The sequence below is a fragment of the Strigops habroptila genome, chromosome 3, assembly GCF_004027225.2.
Source record: "Strigops habroptila isolate Jane chromosome 3, bStrHab1.2.pri, whole genome shotgun sequence".
NCBI classification, from domain to species: domain Eukaryota; kingdom Metazoa; phylum Chordata; class Aves; order Psittaciformes; family Psittacidae; genus Strigops; species Strigops habroptila.
Genome location: NC_044279.2, coordinates 59,068,222 through 59,092,362, shown reverse-complemented (window position 1 = coordinate 59,092,362; position 24,141 = coordinate 59,068,222). Strand labels below are relative to the sequence as shown.

Sequence of the window (24,141 nt, the reverse complement as noted above, 5' to 3'; positions counted from 1 at the left end):
TCTTTGGGCTGAGCTGATGAGCAAGCAAAAGACAATGACACTGAGTTATGCAATATTAACAGAAAGACAAATTATGAGAAACAAATCTTTTTTTTTTTTTTTTTTTGTGGTAACAAAAATGGAATATTTTATTTCCTCTTTGCCTGTAATTGCAGTGATGCTTAGCAAACGCTCCTCTCAAAGTGTTAAACCTATGGCTATAAAGTAGAGCACAGCTGGTAAACTGAGTATTTTCTTACTGACGTGTAGATTTATTACCTCATTGGAATTACCTTGGGTAACGAAGAAACAATAAATTATGCCATCAGTGGTGTAATTGTCATCCTGCAATTTCAGTGCTGTTAGACAGCATAGCATCATCTATGAGTGGATAATGAATATATCAAGGCTCCCTTCCAATTACAAAATGAAAGCAATAACATCCCCTGATCATCTTTTTTTCCTTTTTTCAAATAGAAGTGTTCAAGAGAGACTATGAAGGAGTCCCCATCCTGGCAAAGGCAGGGAGAACCAGAAAGGGGGAATATGCCCAGTGAACCTGTCTTTCAACTAGGAAAACTTAACTCTCACATCAAAGTCTCTCCAACAAACTAAATCCTTTTCAGTGCCTGTTTCTCAGACTATACATTTGAGGTGTCCTTCAATATTTTATGTTATGTATTATATGAGGCTCACTCCACCAGGAAATCTATTTCTAATCAGATCTGGTGGGGCAGCCTTAATCTTGGGGGAAGATGCATCCCTCAGCTCATATTAGCTCTGAAATGACTGGAGTGCAGCTTCACTTGCATGAGTGTTTGGGCCAGACAGCACTACTGCAATGCAGATAAGCCTCACCAGATCCCTGGGAGTGTTGTCTACAGTGTTAGTTTTTTCCATAAGAGGTTTTTTTAATTACCAAAAAGAGTGCTAGAAATTCCGTAGTCCCTTCTCCTTGTGCATTTCATCATGGCATGGTGATGGCACAGCATCAGACCCTCTTTACTGTCATTTGTAATCGCTTCTCTCGGGATACCTAGGGAAGCACTGCTCCAGCCCTGGAACAGTGCTGATGGTTCACTTGCCTGCGTAAACTACCAGTTAGTGGCAGGCAACTGTAATAGCACAGGGGTAATAAGAAGTGAAATGTGAAATGCTACAGCACAAGTGGTCTAAAGAGAAAGGTACAGCTGGTCTACAGCTGAATGTGTGACTGACTGAGGAAGAACCGAACTAGGAAATACTAAAGAATGGCCTTTGGGCTTTTGGTAGCAGAGAAACAGTGCAAGGGGCAATGAGCTCCCTAAGCCAGGAACTAGAAACATTGGGCTTTGTTTTTCTGGGTTGGAGCCTTTGGTAGATCAAACACCCAGAGCGACAGCCGAACTGGCAGCCGCAGGGTGAACAGACTGTGTTGAAGTTGCCTTTCACTGATGTGTCAACAAGCCAGTCTGTTCTGAGATCAGACCGGTGGTTGCTTTTGCTGTTGCTAGGATCTAGCATCCTTAAAGAGAGCTTTTGGGGAGTCTCTAGGAGGGGCCCTGATACTGTTGAAATTCTGTGGGATCAAATGACTAATTCCCTTATGCTCCTTTGTTAACTACTGTCTAAACTGTGGTAGTGCTCCACAAACACTCAGCAGGGGAAAATTCTGTGGTGGAAGCCTCCAGGAAAGCATCTGTTGGGCAGACAAAACCTCCTCTCCTATGGCACCCCGAACTCCAAGAAACCTCGTCTCCCTCAGCCATGAAGTTACCTCAGGTAGTTCACCCTGGAGCACCATCTCTGCCCTGCAGGCGCTCCCTTTTTTTTTTTTTTTTTTTGGTTCCATTTTGCTTTGGTTTTGTGCCACAGCAAAGGACATCTATACCCCAAAATTCATAGTGGAGTGCTTAGAAAGCTTTCCTAAGAGAGCGGAGGCACTCAGTTCAAACTAACCGTATCTGAATCAGTGCAAAGATTTTAAGCAGTTTTCCACTTAGGGGGCTGGTTTAACTTCCAGGCAATGGTGTGGAGGGGAAAAAGGATCTGACAACAAATCCTGCTGCCTAACATGCTTCATTGTTCACTGATACACATATGGGAACCTGAAGGAAGGACATGAGGTTAGTGGCCAGTTTACACTCCAAAGGGTGGAACAGGCCCACTGCTTTCCACATACCTACCTTGTATCATATGTATAAACATGCCCTAATTTGTTTGAAGTGGATCATTAACTAAAGACAGGACCGGGAGGACAGACAAACAAATGTGAGCACGTACACACATGTGCACTCACACACTTCTCTGTGGGAGGTCACATCAGCCCCTTTTCCTTTGAAGACCAGGCCATTAAAACATTTTCACAGCCTTTTCTCTCTTCAGACAGCTGTTCATAGCAGGAGGACATACACTCCTTTTGGACAGCAGACAGACTGGGGTCTTTCATTGTTTTCTAATACCTGGGGTGAAATCCATCTTTATTCATCAATACACTGGAGTGATCAACATTGGCAAACCCCCTCTCCCAACCCTGGGGCAGACAAGTGCTGCTAGAATAAGCTGCAGCTGCTCCCTCCCAAGCTCTTCATTACAGCGCTTCACCAAAGCTAAGTGTTTTGATTTGGTTCAATAGGCAGGAATGAAACATTTCAACTAAAGAATGTCCAAGCATTTTGTTTAGGTCAAATGAAACATCTCGACCTTTCCAAACATGCTGTTCCCCCAGCAGCTGAATTAATGAAGTTTATAATGACTTTTCTCCTTCATTCTGCTTCCCCATACCCCTGCCCTGGCATCGTGGGCTCTCTGATGGTTAATGAATGGGAAGGAGGAAAGGACATACTAACCTTTTCTTCAATAAAAGCACTAACTATATCTCTCATGTCTGACCATTTATTTTTAGAAAATCTATAGGGCCTCACCCCTGAGGACACTATCCAAATATTTTTGTTTCCCCAAAATGTCAGTCTTTCCATTTTTATGATTGTTCAGGTCTAAACCAAATGCCAAAGTATCAGAATTGTCCATGCCAAGAAAGTCTAGTCATAACTGTGTTTCAAGACTGTGCTGCACCCCTTTTTAGCAGGATGTTGAGCAAACTCCCTGATACGATTGACATCATTACTCTGGTCTGTGTTGAAGTAACTAAAGAGCATTTAAAATGGGGACAAAAATGTTCTATTTTGCTGCAGAGGTGTGTAACAGAGATTTGTCCTCCTCTCATAAGCCTCCCTAACACAGAGCAACACTCACACAAATCCCCACCCAGCACCACTTCTTCTTGGATTTGCCATGTCTTTCTGTGGAAGCCAAAAGATCTGGTGGCCAAGTGCAAAGCTTGCGCCTTTGCCCCATCAACAGCACCCTGCTGCAAGGTGGCTGGTGTCACTGCCCTCTGCTTCACAGCATAAGACTTCAGAAAATGACATGGGGAAAGAGGCAGAGGGTGCAGAACCTCTGGTGGCATTGGTGTTGCTCTCAGCCTTGACTGTGATTAGGAAAAAATCACAAAGTCTGCAACAGGGAAAAGCTGGATGCTCACTGTTCAGCAGCTTAATCTGGGCCAGTCATGGCTCCCAGAACGTGTGCATGCATCTTTCCACAAACCTCCATCAGACATCTCTGTACTGCTTGGAGCACAAATGCGGATTTTTCTACATGGGAAAGCTAAGCCTATTATAACATAAGGCATGAAAGTAAAAAGTTCTTTTTCAATATGGAGTACTACTGCAGCTATACCCATTGTGAAACACAAGGAAATAACACCACTTAGTCCAGGGAATACAGGCATATTCTCTACCACCTGAGGCCTCACTTATCACTCTCATGTTTGGAGACATGAGCAGCCCCAGCCAGACAGTAGGACGTGAAATGGAATGTGAGCCGTTCCATACCAATAGCTGGCATATAACCAAAGCCTCCTCTCAAGCTATAAGGTTGTATTTTTATACTGTGTGTGTATGGACAAAGCAGTCGAGTCTCCAGAGGCTTACCTATGGACCTCCTTTGCAAAGCCTGAGTTAGGCCAGAAGATTGTGCCAGACTGGGCATCTCTGTGGTCCTTCTGTCAGAGGCAGGATTAGGTAAACCCACCAAGGTCATGATTGAAGAATTCAGTGACCCATCTACTGTGGAGCTTGGAGTGATGGAGCCTGCGACCGATAGCTCAGACCACCGGGAGAATATCATGTCTCTGCTGTATGAAAAAATGACCCTTCAGTAACTTGTCAAGTAAACAACCTTTAAAACCAAACCAAAGCATACATTGGTCTCTTTGTCTACTAAATAAAAAAGAAAATGAGAGCAGGATCTTGTATGGGGACAAGTCATATCACTGTTAACCTGGAGAATGATTTCTCAACCTCTTCCTCATTTTAAAGTGGACACAGTCCTAACTGAGCAATACTGCATCGTGATACAGTCAACAAACCTATCTTCAGATCTGAGCAATATGCTTGTACTATCTAATGTGCCTTCATGCTCGGTTGACTGTCACATCCTGCCATCTGAGCAGGTCCATATCTGTGATGAGATCTTTGCGTTCTTGTAGGCAGGTTGTGACAGCTTTTGGCTGAAATCTGTAACTCTTAATTCTCTTCTGCATGCCACCATGGGCAGGAGCAGGCAAGAGTTGAGCAAGTAGTGTCTTCTCCCTGAGCCAAATGAACTTAAGTCAGTTAGCATCTGGAAGCTACCTTGCCAAGTCAGCACAGCACCCATCCTAACTCATATAATTGCTTATCAGGTTTTGGCCTAGAGTTGGCTTATATCCATCCTGCTGGGAGCACCGAAAGGGATTTGGATTTGTCTGCACTTTTTTTAACCAAGACATGCTTCTAGATGCCAACTCTGTGGACTGCTCCCTTAGAAGGATGACCAGACAGTGGTTTGAGAGGTTCCTGATAATTTGCCAGTGCAGCTACCCTACAGGGCCTTTGGGTTTGCAAACATCTTCCACTACAATCTCACAGGAATTGCTGAGTTCCCCATATTCTTTCAGAAGAAAGTCTTTGTCCTTCTCTTGAATTTTAATAATTACATGGTTCATCTTATGTCATTCAGGAGACCTTGTAAATTCCTTACTGTGGCACTGAGCTGCTGCTGCAGAGTCAGGACAGCAGGAGAGGTTTAGGGAAGGTAGGAGATGAAGCATGGTATTGTCCCTCATCCAGCCTTGCCTTATGAGACAAGATGTGGGGGTTCTTCCAACAGCCTAAAAAGGGTGTGAGTTTGATGTCTTGTGAGGACAGCATGGTGCCCAAGCAAGAGTTACTGTCCTCTGAAGCATAATTTCTCTGTCCTGCTCAAGGCATCAGTTCTTTGCATTGCCTCTCTAATGGGCTGTGCCACTGCAGCTCCATGAGTCCTATGCAGCCAGTGAAAACATGAAGGCATTTATCTATCAGAGACAAGTAAGTTAAACCATGCACTTTTTAAAGGAGCTTACATGATTAAAGACAATGTGCTTGTAAATGTAGAGGCACCCCCTGCACACACAGAGCAACCAGCACTCTAAGGACTTCCCTGGATCTACGCTATGAAAGAGCATAGCAGAAAAAGTGCCACGGCTCATATGGTACTGACACATGTAGGACTTCTTTTAATTAGAAAACTCAAAGCTTAACAGCATGTGTTGAAAGCCTCAAAGGAAGAAAAAATGTGTGTGTACTCATCCTTGTAAATATTCTCAAGAACACTATTTTTGGTCATCACAACACAGTTGAGACTGACAGCATACAAGCTGCTGGCTTTCAGGCCACATTGGCAGGAAAAGAGTTTCCTTCCCAAGCATCTGGCTTTCATCTGGGCGGATACACTTGGTCAGGCCGTTTATTTTATGAACTCCACCTGCATGTATGTACCTATGCCGCTGCCTGTGTGGGTGGGTAGGGCTGAGCATTTGCTGTATGTTGGAGAATTACAAAATGAACTTAATTACCTCCTGCTTCCAGCTACGGTCGTATGAGTCCAGAGCTATTTCAGTAACTTCAGTGGAATTACTTGTGGGTTTATACAGGTGTCAGTGAGAGCACAGCTGAGCCCAGAGCAAGGCTCTACTAAGTGCCAGCTCATAGAAAACATCCACAGAGACTGGCAATCTGATTCTAGTAACAAACAGAATCCCTGCTTGTGCAATGGATGTCATCCACAAGCATTGTGCATTAAAACACATTACAAAATCTAAAATACGGATAAAGTGGTTGTGGTCTTCATACTAGATAGAACAAGAGGATCTTAAAATGTTCACCCCACCCTGTCACTGCTTAGAGTACAAATGCCTGCACTACATGCTGTGATCAGAGGAGTGGACCAAAGTCTCCCTGCATTAGAGGAGGCAGCTAATGACAGCAGTAGTACTGGGGATGACACATCACAACCAAAACCACTCAGATTTGTTTTCCACATAAATCTCTGCTGTTTCCAGCCAGAAAGGTAAAAGATGAGCCTGTGTTGATTAAAATGGCTAGGGACGTCTTTAGTTTATCAGCTAGCGAATGGCTCCAGCAAAGCATAGACTTTAAGGCTCGCTTTATATAATGCATAAATTAGATTTATAATATGTTAATTATACTATGTTATGCTATGCTACATTACATCTGTTTTCTGATTCTATGCATCTATGCAAACAGATACCTAGATATGTCTGTGAATAAATGAATGGTCAGCAAGATTCAGCGGGCCATGCACTCCTGCATCGAATCAAGTTATGTCAGTGTAAAACACACTATTTGTGACAGGGGGATCAGACCACTGAAGCAGGTTTAGAGAATTTGCTCTTTGTTCCTCTAGACTTTCTAATCCAAAGAGATCAGATGGGTTTATGTTTACTGATATATATGCAACCATTACATTTTCCTTCAAGTTATTCATTCCTTCAACACGACCTTTTATTCTGTGGGTTTTAGCACTACAGCTGGTTAGTGAATCCCCTTCCTTCCACTCTGGTTTGCAGATTTCAAGCATATGCAGTTTCAAACTACAGGGAATAGCATGAGGAGAACTGCACGAGTGAAATTCATGCCTACTCCAGGAACCTGCAACACAATTCAGCTACTGACTGCTAGGTGGTACCTGAGCAAACAGCTCTTGTTAAGTGGATAGAGAAAGCAGAATGAAAACTGACGTGGTCATTTCACTAATTTCTCTCACAACTGTTCTTCCTCTGCCTTTTTCAGACACAGCCCTTCCAGCAGGTGCTTGTGGCGGTCTTGCTTTTCTCTAAGAGAAGGAAGCAGTTGTCTTTAATATTTTATGTGCAAGGAACAAAATAAGGTGAGATGGCCTGGGTTAGGAGGCTGGGTATGAGCTTCAGCAGTGTCAGGTGATGGTTCCCACTCTGAGTCTTCTTGGAGAGGTAAAGAGCTCCTTGAGTTCAGTCAGGAGTATCTGACAGACAGATGGGGTGAGGTTGGGTTGGCAAGACTACATAGGCTGCTTTGCCTTTGGGGAGTCTCTGTGTCTCCCAAACAAAGGATTCCTGGTAATTCAGCATGCAGGGGAATGGAAGTTTCCGTGAAAGAATAGAGGGAAGAAGCTAAGAGCAGGTTGGGGCCTTTCTAGGCTTTACAAAACTACTTCCCCCAAAGGGAACAGATATTAACAAAGGTTCCACAAAATAAAACCTGTTTAACTGAGCGGGGAAGGGAAATGGAGCATGGCAAAGAGTTAAAGTACACGTAATACTGGAATTAAAATTGCTGGACTTGGGCAAGCTGGAAGCTTGAGAAAACGGGGCTTCAATGCAAGCTTCACCACGTAGGTTCACAGGTACTTCTGAACTAGATATGGACGAAAGAGTGAACAGCATGTGAACAACATGTTCTGCTCTAGGAAATCAGATGGGGTAATAATGGGCCTCTCCAGAAAGGAAGAACTGCTAAGAACTTGGGAGGCAAAATTGTGTCTAGCACAACATTACAATAGCAGAAGAAAATTTCGGTGTAATACTCTTCCATTGATGCCTTTACAAACCTGATATTCTTTTTTCTGAGGTAAAGGACTAATTAGAGGGCTGGTGGCACAGACCTTTCTTTGCCTACTGTAAAACTCAAAAAATCTGGAATGTGACCACTCAAAGACAGATTTAAAAGAGTTGTATGCCAAAAGAGGAGATAAAATAAACAGCAGTTGATTTTTTCTAGTAACTCTCTCACCTTTTTCTTCGTCTAGACACATCTCTGGTTGACTTGCTTTCACTTTCCAGGAAGACATGCTTTTCCTGAACCCCCTTCAGTTCTTCCTTCTTGTCAAGAAGATCTTGTGCCTCCTAGAAAAACAATTGCATGAGATCAGAGGGCAAATGTTTTTGAAGTTTGTAATCATCACACCAGCTAACCTAACATGGACTTTGGATCTGAAAAACAAAATCTTCATATTTTGATCATTGTGCCAAAGGAACTTCACATGTTTTGTAAGTTTGGCTACCTATAACATTGACTTAATGAACCAAACAGGACAGTGTTCCTGTAAACTGCAATCCTTCAAAAGTGGCCTTGACTCTCAGCCAAGAAAAAGTTGGAGAATTGACATCTCTGCACACAGGACAGTTACGCAACTATGATGGAAGACGCTGCCCACAGGACAGTGTGAGTCAGGTACAGCTCCTCAAATGCACACCCAAACATGCACTGTGTGTTGCACTGAGTAACTGGACATGCAATAGAAATGTGTAGACATCTCTCAACAAGTTATGCACTGACCACTTCTGAAGAAGATTAATACCACTGCTCTTGGAAGCACATGCATTGGGAAAAGAAGTTCCTTGGCTCCTGGGAAATTACTGCTCTGCATTACTGAGCAGGGAGAGCAGCATGAGGCAGCCTCTGTGCAGCACATAGAAGCATAGAATCATTTAGGTTGAAAAAGACCCTTAAAATCATTGAGTCCACCCATAACCACACAACCTTCCAGACACACTGCAAGCTGGGAAGCTGTCTACCTCACCCAGGCATGGCCAATAAATCTCAGGGTCAATTGGGACAGTGGGCAATGGGTGTCAATCAAAAAATACACTGCAGAGCTTTGCCATGGACTGGATCCTGAAAGCCATAACAACCATTACTCCCGTGTATTATCTGACATGCAGGAACCATTTGCTCACTGGGCGTTTTGACCTTCCTTAGTCTCTGTGTAGAAGGCAATATTCTTGTAATTTGCAAACAAATTGAGCTACTTCTTAGCTTGAGTAGGACAGGCCAGTGCCCCATTGCTGAAAATCACACTTCCAGTGTCATCATTTTCCTTTTACCATGAGAAAAACCTTCCAGAATTTTATTACAGTAGCATCCCAGATGATTTGTGCCATCAGTAACATAGACTATGGTTTCGAAGATTAAGAGGCTCCATATTAATTATGTACACACAGTACATAGCAGTTGAAACATTTCTGGATTTGTTATCTTAAATCAGACTTGTTTGTACAGCCCTTTCCAAAGAAATGAGTAGGTCTACTAACATCTACGTGGTTTCATCACTGACAAATCAATACATGTGAGAAGCAAACTTGTGACTGCCACACTGCACTAGATTTGGGAGCATAAGCATTGCAATATAAATATTTTGGAAAAAAAGAACAACCATCTCCATGCTAAAATAATACAACTTTGGTCTGGATTGAGGTACTAATAAAGGAAACTGCAATGTAAAATCCAATAATGCCACAATACACTTACAAAGAGAACTAGTCTGGGTTAAAAGACATATCCCAAATGCTAAACAAATGCTTCTTCACATATAAACAGCGACAAGAAATAAATACAGAGAGTCATGATTTTCACTTCGAGGAATGATGATCTAGCCAGTTAATGTAAAGAAAGTGTTGCGTTTGCTCGGATTGGCGCGATGCCATTTATGACTTCATTAAAAAAAACAAATAGACTATTGTTCATACATTTTGAGTCATGGAGGTAAACCAAATGAAACTAACTGGGACCGCCTTTAGAAGAGCATGTCTCCAGCTCTTCCTTCCCCGAGGTTTTCCTGATGCTCCTTCTGCAAAATAATGACAGCATGTCTGCAAAGGCCCAGCTGAAATGTTGCCGTCACCAAGCCAGACTCCTCTCCCTGTGGGAGGAGCGGTTCAGGGCCCAGCTGGCTCACTGCTCACGTTCAGACAAGCAAGCCCTGTCGACAGCTGTATCTGCTGCAGGGACCTGGAGGAGTTTCCAGCCTGCTGGCTCCACTGCCTGCCAGGCCTCTCCTTGCACGTGCTTACTCATTCGCTTGACCAGCCAGACGCATTTCCGTTTGGGTTTGAAAGTGCTGTGCAGAGGAAGTGGAGGAATTTGTGCAGAAGAGCATGCCCTGCTCCATCTGTGTGGCCACTGCACATCTTGTGGGAACAGTGGCAGAGCTGGAAGCACAGTGCCCACCAGGTCCTGCTGTCAAGCCTAGAGCGCTTGGAAGAAATCCCCAGTTTTGCGGAAATGCTGTCCCTGTCACTTGACTGCAGCTGAATACCAGAACAGAATGATGGTACCAGACTGTGCTGCTCAGCATCCTCCAGTTCAGTCCACACCTACACCACTGCTTAGCTGAAGGGTGGGCAGAGCTGCAGGCCCCTGAGCCACAGCGCTCACACCTGAAGCTGGTGAAGATACCAAACCAACCACTCCTACACAGAGGGGAAAGTGACCTGTGGCTACTGCATCACCCCAGTGCCACAACCATGCAAGGACTGTCCCCAGGCTCCGGGGCAGATGTGACACCAACAGTAAGGCCAGGGAGTGAAGAAATCATTAAGCCCACCTATCTTTCTCTTCTTCCAGACCTGGAATGGAGATTCCACAATATTCATGGGTCAGGTTAGTTTTCCTGTTAATAAAAGGTCCCCTTGAAATCAAACTCAAAGCTTTTGATTTCTTCATTCTAGATTGCAAACTAACAAAGGGGGCAATAGTAATTAACCCTGCATCCTAAATGTTAATTACAAAGGCATAGGTCTGAGGGTAAAAAGTTCATTTCTAGTGAACTTTAATTAACCTCAAGGCCTAGTATTATTTTACTTTAAGACTTATTGCTAGACAATAGAAAAGTTTCTGATATTTAGATTTGAAACACAAATGTAATTTAAGGACAGATGAGTTACAAGGTAAAGGAGTCATCTGTTTGATACAAAAATATTTTGCTTAAACACACAGTTATCTCAATTTTAGTTAATATTTTTGAGTTGTTATTATTCCCTATTTTTGCTAATGCTTTATTATATATAGGACAGCTCTTGGGATCATCATATATGATGAGACTATCAGAGAGAGAGAGATATATATACGTATGTAAATCCTACCTATATGCCTTCACCTAGGGGGCAGCTCAGGTTAATCAAATGCTGATTGAGTGTTCATTTCAGCTGAGTGCTCCAGACAGGTCTACATTCATCACTTCCAGGGTGAAAATTCATCTTGCTCTCGCTAGTTATTTTCTAATCAGCTGACTGCTCAATTTACTTGATTACTCCCTCTGACCATACTATGGCTGGCTGCTTCCTTTGCCTCCAGCACTAATTGACCTCTTAGTCAAAAATATTCCAGGTTTCAGTGCTCTGCTCACAGATAATTGCACTCTAACGGATAATTTTGGCTGAGCGTTCAATGCGTATTTCCAATATAGGCACTGAGAACAGTGACTTAGGAAGCATTTTAATTAGAGTGTTAGTGGAAATAATCTGTATGAAGGCACGCATGTAGTCACACAATCACACACTAGCTAGCTAGACAGGCATGGCAATTAACTTCTGGGTCTATCCAAGAGTTAGGGAAGGTCCCCATAAGTAATCACAATATCTCAAACAAAACCTTTTCAACCCAATTCTGTGGCATCCTGTGTCAGACTAGCATCCATCCGTGGAAAATTGGTGGCCTCTTGAGTGACCTCTCCCAGTTACCAAAATTAGGTTCTGTTAGAATTTCACCATGTTCCCCATGTTATTCATGTGCCATCCAAAATGAGAGTTATCAGAAACCAATGAGATTTGGATTAGGCTCTAATTTAAAAGTAGGGTGTCGAGTATGCACTCAGCTGTCATCACAGGTTAAACCAATACTGTGAGTACAATTTGTTCAAACACCAGGGAGCAATTTGAGTAGTGCTCAGAAACGTACCTTTGTCAAGAAAAGTGTGCGTGGTCAGGAGACAGGAATTAATTTGGAAAAGTGCATTCTAGTCAACACCTTGTTTCCATTATGTGCTGCTAGAGTAAATTAAGCACCATATGAAGTTTACCCAAGATTGTTAAAGGCTTGCTTGCTACCAAGAAATTAGTTTCTCAAGATTAGCCATCTTTGAAAAATCAAGGAAATTCAGCACATAAGAAGAGCAAGCAGTTTGTTTACTGAAAAAAAATGTAACATTCACTATATTTAGAGATTTGTCTAGGGTTTTGCTGTAGATTTTTAAAGACATGCAGTTCTGCATATACAATCTTGTTGCAAATGACTTTCCAGAACTGTAAAGCACATCAGACTATGTGCTTAGGAAGCACAAAACCTCAAAATCCAAAAAGCATTATTTCTGCAGAGCTTTCCCAAGGGATTGCCTTATACAATTCTGCACCTAGTGTAAGCCCAGAAACCCCACCTGCATACTCAAAGATGGAGCTACCTGAACCCTTCCCTGCAATGCAATACCTTCCCTGGGGCAGGCAGCCATGCAGCGAGCCCTGTGCAAGAGCCAACTCCTCTCTGAAAATGCAGGGAAACACCACAGAGGGCTGAAAAGGGTCTGTGCTGTGTGTGCATGCTTCTGCAAATGCAAAGGTTTGGGCTCTTGGGCTTGTTAGATCAGACTGATATAAACTTCAACTTGTCTGCGGGGTCCCTTCATCAGCTATAAACAGGGCTCTGTACTCCCTGACAAATAGGACTTCAAATACTCAGCAAGGATCCTTTGTTTCTACAGCTCTTTCACAAAACACGATGGTAATTCTCAGGGGCTTGAATTACGTTAAAAAAATGATGCTTTTGTTGATTCTTACATTAGGGCAGAGGCAGAGCTTGGTGGGGCTGCTACTTTGAAGGGAGATGTGACAGCAATACTGTACCAGAGTGCATCATTCTGTGCATAAACTTTTGGGAAACACGTGCAAGGAAAAACAGTATCTGATATCTTCATTCTGATTCAGTTATTAAACTTTACAGCAATGAGCTTTCAGTGTCATTCCCTAATACCCAACAATCAAGGTTTAGATACAAAACTAACATTTGGTTCAGACTGATTTCTAAATAAAAGAATGTTGTTTTGGTTCAGAATTCTCCTCTTTCCTTATAATTTCCTTATAATAGTTTCCATATAATCATTAATATCAGTAATAACAATAACATTCTGATAATGTGTCTTCACACAATTTGAAGGGACAGCAGAGGGCATATGTGGTCTTACTACCAAGAAACACCTATTTGACAGAGCAAGTTTTCAGAATTATAAACTTTGGCATCTTTTCTTGTGATATTAAGCACTGGGAGAAAAGAGCTATTCCTATCTGCTTAATTATAGCTTGGTAACAATGGTGGGACTGCTTTTAAAGGTGTTATTAGAAACTGAATGGACAAACCAGCTTTTTAAAAACCTATGTCAACAGGAGATCAAAGACAATATATTAATTTGAATTCTCATTGTTATGAAACAATTTAAAACCCAGCTAACAACCCTCAGTGACACCTTGTCTCAGATAACACTAGGTCCTGTGCTCAGGCAGGGGCTTTGCCCCGGGGCATAGGGTACACAGCTGAAGGAGGTGGATGGGAGCCTGAACACCCACTAGTGATAAGCCTTATTTAGGGCTGATGAAGCCTTAGGCTCCTGGACCAGAATTTGGTCAAGAAACACATATGTTTAAGGACTGACACTGGTGTTGGTATCTTCAGAGATATTTTAGCATCTTGCTATTTCAGGCATGCCTTGTTCCACTTCCAGTCTGTCATCATTTAGACCTGTTAAATGCTGTCAACTCAGGCGCTTTGCTGAGAACTTAAGCACAAAGGAAAGGAACCAGCCAGGCTTGAGCGGGGAAAAGTATTTGGGACTGATATGAAATCTTAACGTTATTTTTTTTTCCCCTAAGTACAATGGATTTCTTCATCAGGGAAGTGCTGCAGGAGTACCTTCAGGATCCAGTGTACAATGGCAGCTTTCAGAATATGTTTACCATTCAGTCTCTATATTTATCCTCTCAGGATGGATGTGCAAGTAATGTTGAGTGCTCCACTGCTAAGGCTACTCCCATAGCACTACCTGCGCCTCCTGTGTGCAAAAGACAGCCCAGGAGGTGTCTATACAAACCACAGCCATCACAATCAATGCAAAGGCAGACCCGTTCTGAGTCGTGATTGAACGGTGACTGCAAATGCTCTTTGGGAAGGTTATGATCTGGGACTTGCAGTCCTGAAAGCACCTCTTGGGAGAAAAAAGCTGCAAGATTTGGTTCATTTTTCTTCCAGCTCGATTTCAGGCAGTATGAAGAGCCAGCCCTGGGCTGAATGCAGCATGCCATGCTGGGTGAGACAGTAATGTGCAGGAGGATCATTAACAATGCTGCTCAGGTGCACACCTGGTTGCATGTGGATTTTCTACTACTAACACTCTTCTTTTAACTTCTGTGTTTTAGAGTTGGCATACTATCACCATGTGCTATCTGACCTGTTTTGTTTTTATTTGTCCACAGATATTAAAAAATTAAAACAACAAATTTAGATCTGAAAACTATCAAGCTTGATGACAGACTGAAACCACTATTTTCAGGTTGTGAAAACACTGTTTTCAATACTCAGGTTGGCAGGACAAAGTTACATGCATACATCTGAGTAGAAGCAAGGGTGAAATTCCAAGATATTTCAATTTTCTGTATTCCAGAGCACAAAGGTAATACTTCAAACTCAGAGGGCAAAAAGAAGTTTTCATCACAACAGCGAACTGCACTGTTTAACTTCAGACTTAAAAATCTCTTCTGTAGACCACTTCTGCCCGCCTGAAGAGGACACCCTCACTTCGGCGCTAATTCTCACAAGCAGGGAGTAAAAACTGGCTGGGCATCTGGAGTGGTGCTTGCTTCATGATGCAAACCAGTTGTACATCTTTTATGTACCATTCTGTCATGGAGGCAGAACTTTATGTCGCTCCATAGTTTTCAGTGTATTATGGCTTTGGAGAGGCAAGAATGACCTCAGGACCTGTGGCTTGGACTGAAAACATGACAGCTGATACTATTCAAGTTTCCTGTTGCAACATCAGCACAAATTGCCTTATGGTTAAGCACACATCTCAGGAAGGAAACATTATTTTTCAGAATAAAACACAAATTTAAACAACATTGTTAAAATGTGATATGCAGATAAAGCTATTACATAGAGCAGTCATTAAAATATGTATATACACAAATAAATAAATGGGAAAGCTACAGATTGTGTCATGACTCTGTGTTCCTGTTACTCAAGCCAGTCAAGAAATGACAAAAGTGCTGAGAAAAAAACCAACATTTGTTCTTCTCTTTCCTTTGAAAACCAATAAATTAAAAAAACCCAACATTATCTTGACCAAAACTGTTGACTGGAGATCCCAAACTATCATTCAGAAACAAACATTCACAAAGAAAACTTTCTCTCAGGATCAGTGGGAACTTCTCTTGGTCTCCTGTAGACATAAACACATGACAAGAACTCATACTTTTCAGAACAGAACAAGACGCCTGACATTACTGAAGTACATCCCTACCTCCATTCCTTGCCTGATTCCCAGAACAGTTTAAATGGACTGCCATCTCCTAAAATGTATTCTTCTATCTGATGTTGCTGTTTATGTTTTATTAGTTATTTCTCTTATTGAATAAAAATTCACATTATAGTGTTGTAGAAAGCTATTACAGTGTTAATGTCTTTGTGCTGTGTTTGGTTACACTGCGGCAAGCATGTTTTAAAAGTTGAGAAACTTCTAGTGCATTATTGCTCTGAAGAGAACCATTCTTCTTATTATTTGTGTCACATTTATTCCTAGAAGCCCTGCTGAGATTGTACTAGGCAGTTTTGAAATCCACAGTATGAGACAAGTGACAGACATTTTTCCCATGCTAACACATGAACCAAACAAAAGCAGAGAGGCAAGTTAGGCACAGAAAATAATGTGCTTCCCCAAGGGTGGTATCTGTAGGAATAAAAACACGTCCTGACTTGGGTACAGTCCTTATTCACTGAACTGTGAATCGTCTCTGCTTCTGCTCTATATCTTGAATTACTTTTAATAACTTTTACCAAGAAAACGTTTATCAGTCCTTTCAGGTTAAATGAAACAGCTTGCAGGCTACTGATCTATACCATTGGAACGTCATGCTTATTTAGCTATCGAAGTTTGCAGAAACTTTCAAAGAGGCTTCAATTTAGTCACTGGAAAGGAGATGAAGAAAAATCTGCATGAGGAAAAGTCTAGTGAGTTTCAGTGCTACCTGGTTCATTCCTCTTTCCAGGTGCAAATCAAGTTCTTAATATAACACAAAATAAGGCCTGCAAATTTTAATGTTCCCATGCCCACCAACAGTGTTGATGACAAACAAAACCACTTTGGTAATACTAACAATGCAATATTCATCAAAGCAAGAAACTGATTTCAGGAGTGATTTAGGTTCACAGGAACCTAAACTCTACTGAAGTCAGTGGGATACAGGTTCCTGATTTGCAGGAACATCAGTTCCTGAGGAACTCGTGTGACCTTGTGTCCATGTATCCTCATCTGTAAAAGGACAACAGTGTCTTTGCACATTGCTGTAAAGCACCTAACAATATATTAAAGTATTACCTAAATGCAAGCTGGACACATAAAATCAGAGGCAGTTTTCAAACAGAAACTTCTATGTCTCTAGTGAGTGCGTGCACATGTGTACGAGGACATGCATGTTTCAGCAACCATCTTGGTGCACTTTTATGAGTGGCAAAGTAAAATTTCAACTGGCCTCTTCCTGAACAGTAAAAAATGTCATTTACAAAGCATTTTTGCTTGGCTTAAATATGTATTCTTCACTTGGTGCATGTATAAATACTGTCATTAACCCTGTGAAAACTGCTCAACTGAACGGAAAGATAGCTTAGATAGAGAAGTTGACAGAACTGGAAAACATTTTTCCTGAAAGATTAATCAGACTTTAAATTTGGTGATGAAAATAAAAGGAGCATGTGGAAAAGATCAGAATAAGTACATTCTTTATCTTCAAAGAGCCTCAAAAAACTAATAAGTGAAGTTCCTGCTCTCCTGGAATGGGAACAAGCTCAAATGTGTATTACAGAAAGAATGGGATTTCCAGAAGATTTCATGGGTGGTCCAACTCCTCTTCTCTGAGCACTGACCTGAGGGAGACCAGATGAGGTCCCACGCAAAACACAGGAAAATCCCACAACAGGCTTTTGTGCTGAGGAGTAGCTGCCACGGAGAAAGTTGTGACTGTTCACTTAACTCCTTGCTTAGATTTTGAATAACCCAGATCATGCTAAGGCCTGATGTATGGTGGGACCAGAGTCATTAGGTCAAGGCACAAGCAGCAGGTAAGGCAGAACAAGTGGTCAGGAAGAGTTGAAGGGCCATTGTGCAGCCATGATCACATGCAAATTGCAGCCATCATCCTTTATCTGGCATTTTCCTCAGAATCTACTAACTTATGGAAATGGTACAGACCAAGTCATCTGGAGGTGTAAGACATTCACTTACTCAAAAAGCATTTGAAACGGATCCAACAGCAGCTGCACTGCTGAGGCTTTCATACTTCCTGATGTGATACAGCAAATGCCTACACCAGGATGGAGGAGGAAGGATGACCACTCTCACCACTGGCTAGGTAACTGATTTTTTTCTTTTGATCATAGGTGCATGATATTAAGAGTCACAAGTTATAAGTTAGGAAATCTTATGACTTGAATGGTGAATAAGTGAATTAATGTGACAGACTAGTCTAGGCAAAAGGGGATTGAGTCCTTGTTTGTTACATTTTTTCATCATATTTCTTAATGAGCTCATGAAATAAAGTTTAAGTCACAGAATACATTGTCCTGTAAATTTGAGTGTAAATTTGACAGTCAGTGCAGAAGATTTCTAGCCTAGAATATCAGACTGTAAAATCTCACTGCTCCTCAACTCTCTCCCTTCATGGACATGCCTCCTTGCACCAGCTCCATGGGCTCTTCCTGCTTTTTGGAGACAGAAAGGGTAGGGCAGGTATGCTGTAGAGAGCCAGTGTCCTCCTTGCTTTTATCAGGTTCTGTTTCTCCCCAGGACGCATGGGGAAAATTACTCTTTCCATTATGGCAATCTCTCTCTGTTTAATATTTATAGCAACCTCTTTCTGCTTATTTCTTACTATGGACCCCAGATGCTTGAACAGCCAAAACCCTTGGGCAGGAACTTTCTTTTGGTCACAACTAAAACCACATGAGATGCCACAATTTCCTGTGTTCTGAAAGAGGTTGCTATTAGTTCTCTCCAGTAACACATGAACTGCCGTTCAAGATTTGTTCTTTACCCAACGTACCAGCGCTTGTCTTCCTTCTCTGAAGAGCACTGTTAATCTAACCCATACATTACAATGTCGCAGATTTAGATTGAGCATACATTTCCACGTGCCCATCATTTAGCATCCAGTAAAAAAACCATTCAGAAGTACTTATTAAAATTACTTGTACATTTTATAAAATATCTGTATCAATTAATTGCTAATAAATAGTTCAAAGCTGACACAAAGCTGAATTAATAATTGAACACTAATAACTTATTCAATGTAGTCAACCTCTTCGCCTTTTTCTGAAATGACTTCTCAAGAATTATCCTCTTTTTGTGTCCAGGCAAGGATCTTCAAACCTGTCTTTGAAATTACTTAAAATCTTTCCCTCTCTTGAAATGTTATTACTTCACAAGACTGATCTTACACAATTTGTTACAAGTATTTCATACTAAAGATTCAACTGCTGTTAAGAATTGTGAGGACTGAAATGTTTGATCTTTTTCTCTTCTCTCACTGAGTTATTCTTCTCATTTTAAGGAATGTTTTAAAAAAAACCCTTTTTTTTTAAACTCTGCCTTTTTCAGGGACAGACACCAGGGAGGGCAGAGGGAGCAGATAAGTGGCTGCTGGAATTTGGGAATATATCACAGCTTTTCCTCTCTGGTGCAAATGATTGGCTGAGGCAGCATCACATTGGAAAAAACAGGCTACTGCGAGATTACTGCATTTGCAATAAGATACACACAGCGTTTTAGACACCACGGGTTGGTTTTTTTTGCCTTCTCACTGCAGGGAAATAATGGCACAATCAAAAATATGCTGAAATCACTAAAAGCCTTTGAGTCTTTCAGTTGACTTCAGAGGGCTATTTATGTCATCTGAGATGCCAATACATAGAATTGCTTGGCGAACACTGACGTTTTAAGGATACATACTGTATAAATGTATACCTGTAAGGACAGATACTACATGCATACCCAGCTTCATACTGAAGAATTAAAAATGTTTTTCTTTCTTTAGCTCATCCTACTAGTGAACAAATAGAGCCAGAACGAGTTGAAAAATGGAGAGAGAAATGGAAAGTAACCAGAACGGTAACCTTTACGTAATGCACCCAAAGGACACCATGACAGAAGATCCACAGGCTTTCAGATGAGGAATCTGTGACCCATGTGGCTTCAGTCCAGGCTGAAGCCTCTGTGTTAGCGAATAAAGCTGTGGGCTACAGGCACAGCACTTGTTTCCAAATGAGAGGAAAATAAAAGTAAATAGCAGCCATCATTCCCGGTTCTTAATGCTGCCTTGTACTAATTTCTCCCTGCTGAAAATGGTTGATCAGCATAACACTTTCTCTGGTTTGCTAGAGATTTAGGTTTCGTATAACACTACTAGCTTGGGAAGATACTGTGCTTTGATGCTCTCCCTGTTAATTATTTTAATGCAACTTGAATTAAAATTTTGCTCATTAAATATTTCTAGAGATGAGCTTCAGGCATAGCATTTGAAGGCAGATTTCTCTGAAGCTCAGGACACATTGCATCCAAGGTTTTAAGGACTGAAGATCAACTGCTAGCACTGCCACTGAACTGCAGCACCTTAAGAAAATAATTTTATCTTTCAGTACCTCTGTTTCTCCATTTGAAACTAAAACTAATGATAATAATACCTGTGATGCCAGTGTGTAACTCAAGTTTGGAACCTGGAAATTAAGTGTTGTTCTTGGATCCACTGTGAGAGTGCTCTACCTGGTATTTTGGATTTGGTCCATTTTAATTTGTTTCATTTTTAAAGATTTACTCACAATAAATATTCGGCTCCTCAGGTAATTAGGATGTTAACCAACACAGTCAGACCTCCTGATACACGGAGCAAAAATTATAAACTTCACACCATATAGATAATTTGTATTACTTCACAAATAAGTAAATAACTCACAAGCAGTAACGCAAAGCAAAAAGATTGTTGTCTGCTTTGCCCAAGTAACAAGAAATCAAAGAAAAATAAAATAATTGTTAAAAAATCTCATAGCTGGCACTTACCACTCTAGCTGCTTACTAGAGCAAGACAGAATTCCCTCCAGCCTTGCGGAGAGCTTCAGTTACCAGTTAGCTGCATTGCAGCTATAGGTCTCAAGCACTGCACAGTCCTTGAATGTCAGCACAGAAAACACAGGCCAGGGAAGAGGCTGGACTCAGAGCTAGGCAACTTTACCTGGGCATGTGGGGAGAAATAAATCACCTTTTCAGAGCTGCAACAACTTCCTTCCAGTCATCCTTCTACCTGACGTGAAAAGGGTGCAGAGCAGCACTTATGAGGATCTCAGCAGGTCTCACCTGCTGTTTAGCATTTTCCAAGCAGCAATGTCTTTCCCCTGGAGGATCAGTCAATCACAGAGCCACTAAGAAAACATGATCAGATTTTGCTGTGGAATTATTTATGTTTATATACATATGGTAGGTGGGTATATTCATGTAAAAATCTGTTTAATCAAACATGCCTGAGATGGAACATAAAATGTACCAGTTACTGCAGCAACTCGGAAATGAAACTTTTCACCTCTTTAATATTAGCTGAAGTCCCACTGCAGCAAAGTGGCTGGCTAATTATTTCTACATCATTAAGCAGGGGTTTGTCAGCATGTACAGACCTGACTTCCCCAGTAACCGCAGACTGATTTCAGTGCAAGTCAGGCACCATGATCTCTCTGATGTACCAGAGAACCTGAAGGTGTTTACAATCTAAATAGAGAACAAAATGAGAAAGGGAGGAAACAGCAGCCTTTACAATATTTTAATTCATTAATAAAGGCCTTGAACAACTCCCTGGAAGGCGTAGTGGAGCTTGGGTTTGCAAGTGTCTGGCTGAAACACTGTGCAAGTACCTGCAAGGCAGAAAAGGAGGTATTCTCAACAGGTTAAGAAGCGCAAAGTGGCTCAAGGATGCGGCAAGACACTGTCTCCGCATTGCTTTTTCTTTTACTCCGGACAAAAGCAGGGGAAGACGGCAAATCAGTGGTGAAGGTGGCAAATCAGTGGTGATGGTAGCCTGGCAGCTACCTGTGCTTTAGGACACTAGGGCTGGGAGAGCTGACTAATGTTACAGCAATGTCTGTGTCAGGTCTCTGATCTTCATGGGTGTGCTGAAAAAAAAAGAGTAAGAGCTCTTAACTGAATGTTGCTCTTTTGTGCAATGAGCGGAAGTCTTCCAGCATGATTTCTGAAATGACCAAGTGGGGATGGAGTGGAAAACAACAGGCAGGAGCCAGTCTTTGCAGAAGGGCTTGGTTAAAGGACAATCCTGGGGACAGCAGTTGTGGAAACGCTGCCATGGTGAAGAAGGGTTGAACCTTTTACAAGAGAGTGGGGATAAAAAGGAAAGACAAAGCAGTTATTTCTTTATTTGCTGGTGCATGAAGGGTTAAAAAAAATCAATAAATGGAGAACTGAACTTTTTGAAAACTTTGGTGGTTTGGATTCTGTTCAAGGCTTGGATCAACCCATCCCTGACTTGAAAAAACAGGACAATGGTGTCCACTTGGCTCAGCTGCAGAGTCTATGTATTTTTATTACCAGCGGCTGGAGTTCAAGATGAGCGAATTGTAAATAAGGAGAAATGAAACACAATAGAACAGTCTCCAGAGTTTTACCTAGAAAACATCTGGACTTTTGGCACTAACATATAGAAATCTATACCAATGGGAACACAACGTATTACTGTGAAGTGTAGTAAGAAATAGCACAGACAAATGAGAAGTTAAGGCCTCCTATATATCACAATAAGATATTTCAGCTCCTTTTGCTTGTGTGAGTTTCTAATACTCTGAAGTCCTGCCAACAATTTCATTGTTACCTTATTAGATGTTCTTGGATTACTACCTTTTGCTTTGTAAAGCACTGATTTAGTGTCACTTAATTTAATTTTTAAAAACATAACCAGATGTCCTGTTCATTTAGCATATGAGAAAACAGTATCAGAAACATGTGTTTTTATGCATTCCAACACAGATACTAAGATTTCTTTCTCTTGCTAAAACAATTTCACTTCTGAAATAAGTTCCCCTTTCATCTTTGACATCAAATGCCACATTGGCACACAACACTATTTGGATCTTTATAAGTCTCTCTTAATGCTTGTATTTAGCCAAAAGATCCTTAATTTGGGGGTCTGTCTCCTGGATTCCCACAGAGCTTTTCATTTCTTTTACAATACTGACATCATTGTTTGCATGCTGGACTGACCTGACCCACTCTGTTTAATGGGAGACAGTGGCCAGGGAAGCACTTGAAGCAAGGGGCCCTCCCAGAGCTGGAGGTAACCAAGCGTAATGGTATGCTCCACAATCTACCCGCATTGTTTAGGTAAAAGAGTTTAAACACTGGCAGCGCAATGACCTCTGAGAGCAAAGGTTAAGGAACCTCCCAAAATTCAATCTGGGTGGTGTTCAGCTCAGCAGGGACACACATGTCCTCCCAGTCAGTGTTTAACTGGCTCTGTTCCCTTTTTGCCAGGGGTGTAATTTCATCCTGTTTAAATTTAATAGGGGAGAATGAGCCACTCAGCACTCAACACAGAAAGTGTAAATAAAATTACCCCTGCACTACTACAACTCTGAAATCTGCTCCTTCCTAATGTATTTTGCAGAGACACATCTGTGATTAGCAACTACTCTGGAACAGCAGTAAGTTTGTAGGCTTACTTTAACTTGAGAGCTGCTTTTGTTTGTGGTTACGATCTTTTGTTGGCCAGATGGGGGATTATTTAGATGTTCTGAAATCCCACAGTTTTATTGTTTGCCAAAATAATAATTCTACATTTGGCTAAAACTACAAGTTTTCTTTTTAAATGATTCAGCTGAGAACAACTAAGCCTAAATGCTGCCTATTGTATCAGTACCACGGGCACAGATGAGTCTTTCTGTGGATGTTTACAGTCACCAGAACCAACATGGGCACACAAAAATACCAGAGTGATGGACAGACTCTCACCCTGCCTGACGTTAGCACTGAGGCATCGTTATGCCTCTCTCTTATTTTATAGTGGTCTTTTTCTGCTGTAGTCAAAGATGACTACAACCCCCAAAATCTATCTGAATCAACAGCCCAGATCTTCCTAGTCCTAGGAACAGGTGGGAAGAAAGACAGGACCTGAAGTCTGAGTCAACATTCATACCAATACTCTGTGAGCACAAGCCCTGCCCCTGGAGGGTGTCCACTAGCTTCAGTGGGTGCTGGATTGTGATCCTAGAGAGGGGCAAGTATCTGGCTGCAAAAGGCTCTGTACACCCAATGGTTCAAAGTCTTTGGTGAACCTGAACCAACGTATAGGTTCACTATTACTTGCATGTCTGAAGGCACAAAGTAGGATTACAGCAGTGCGGCCCAGGCCCAGTATTTGTAACATTGATCATGTTACTGCCCTAACAGGCACAGTGGCAGGATCATAACAGTTTCTGATCCATCAAGGCCTAACAAGCTCGGTAAGATCACACCCTTTGCCCCTGTGGGATTCTTCAGCTAAACACAGGAGCAGAAACCTGAACCGACTCCCCAGGTTCAACCAGTTAAAATAATCTTGGACGTCTTGATTCTGTAATTACTGGACAGAACCATCACTTCCCATTTTCCAACCACCGATTAACCAGAGACTCTCATATGCATGATAATAAAAACCCCTTTCTCTTACTGATCATGCAAAAATGAGAATGTAGACAATGT

General features: G+C 41.7%; 1 long non-coding RNA gene across 1 annotated transcript; it reads right to left on the bottom strand.

Moving 5' to 3' along the window:
* Window positions 1-3,991: 3,991 nt before the first annotated feature.
* Window positions 3,992-20,549, bottom strand: LOC115605278. Its single transcript, XR_003990562.1, has 3 exons — window positions 20,467-20,549; window positions 8,115-8,227; window positions 3,992-4,156 (listed from the first exon to the last, which is right to left on the bottom strand). It is a non-coding gene; the product is annotated as an uncharacterized LOC115605278 (long non-coding RNA).
* Window positions 20,550-24,141: the final 3,592 nt, after the last annotated feature.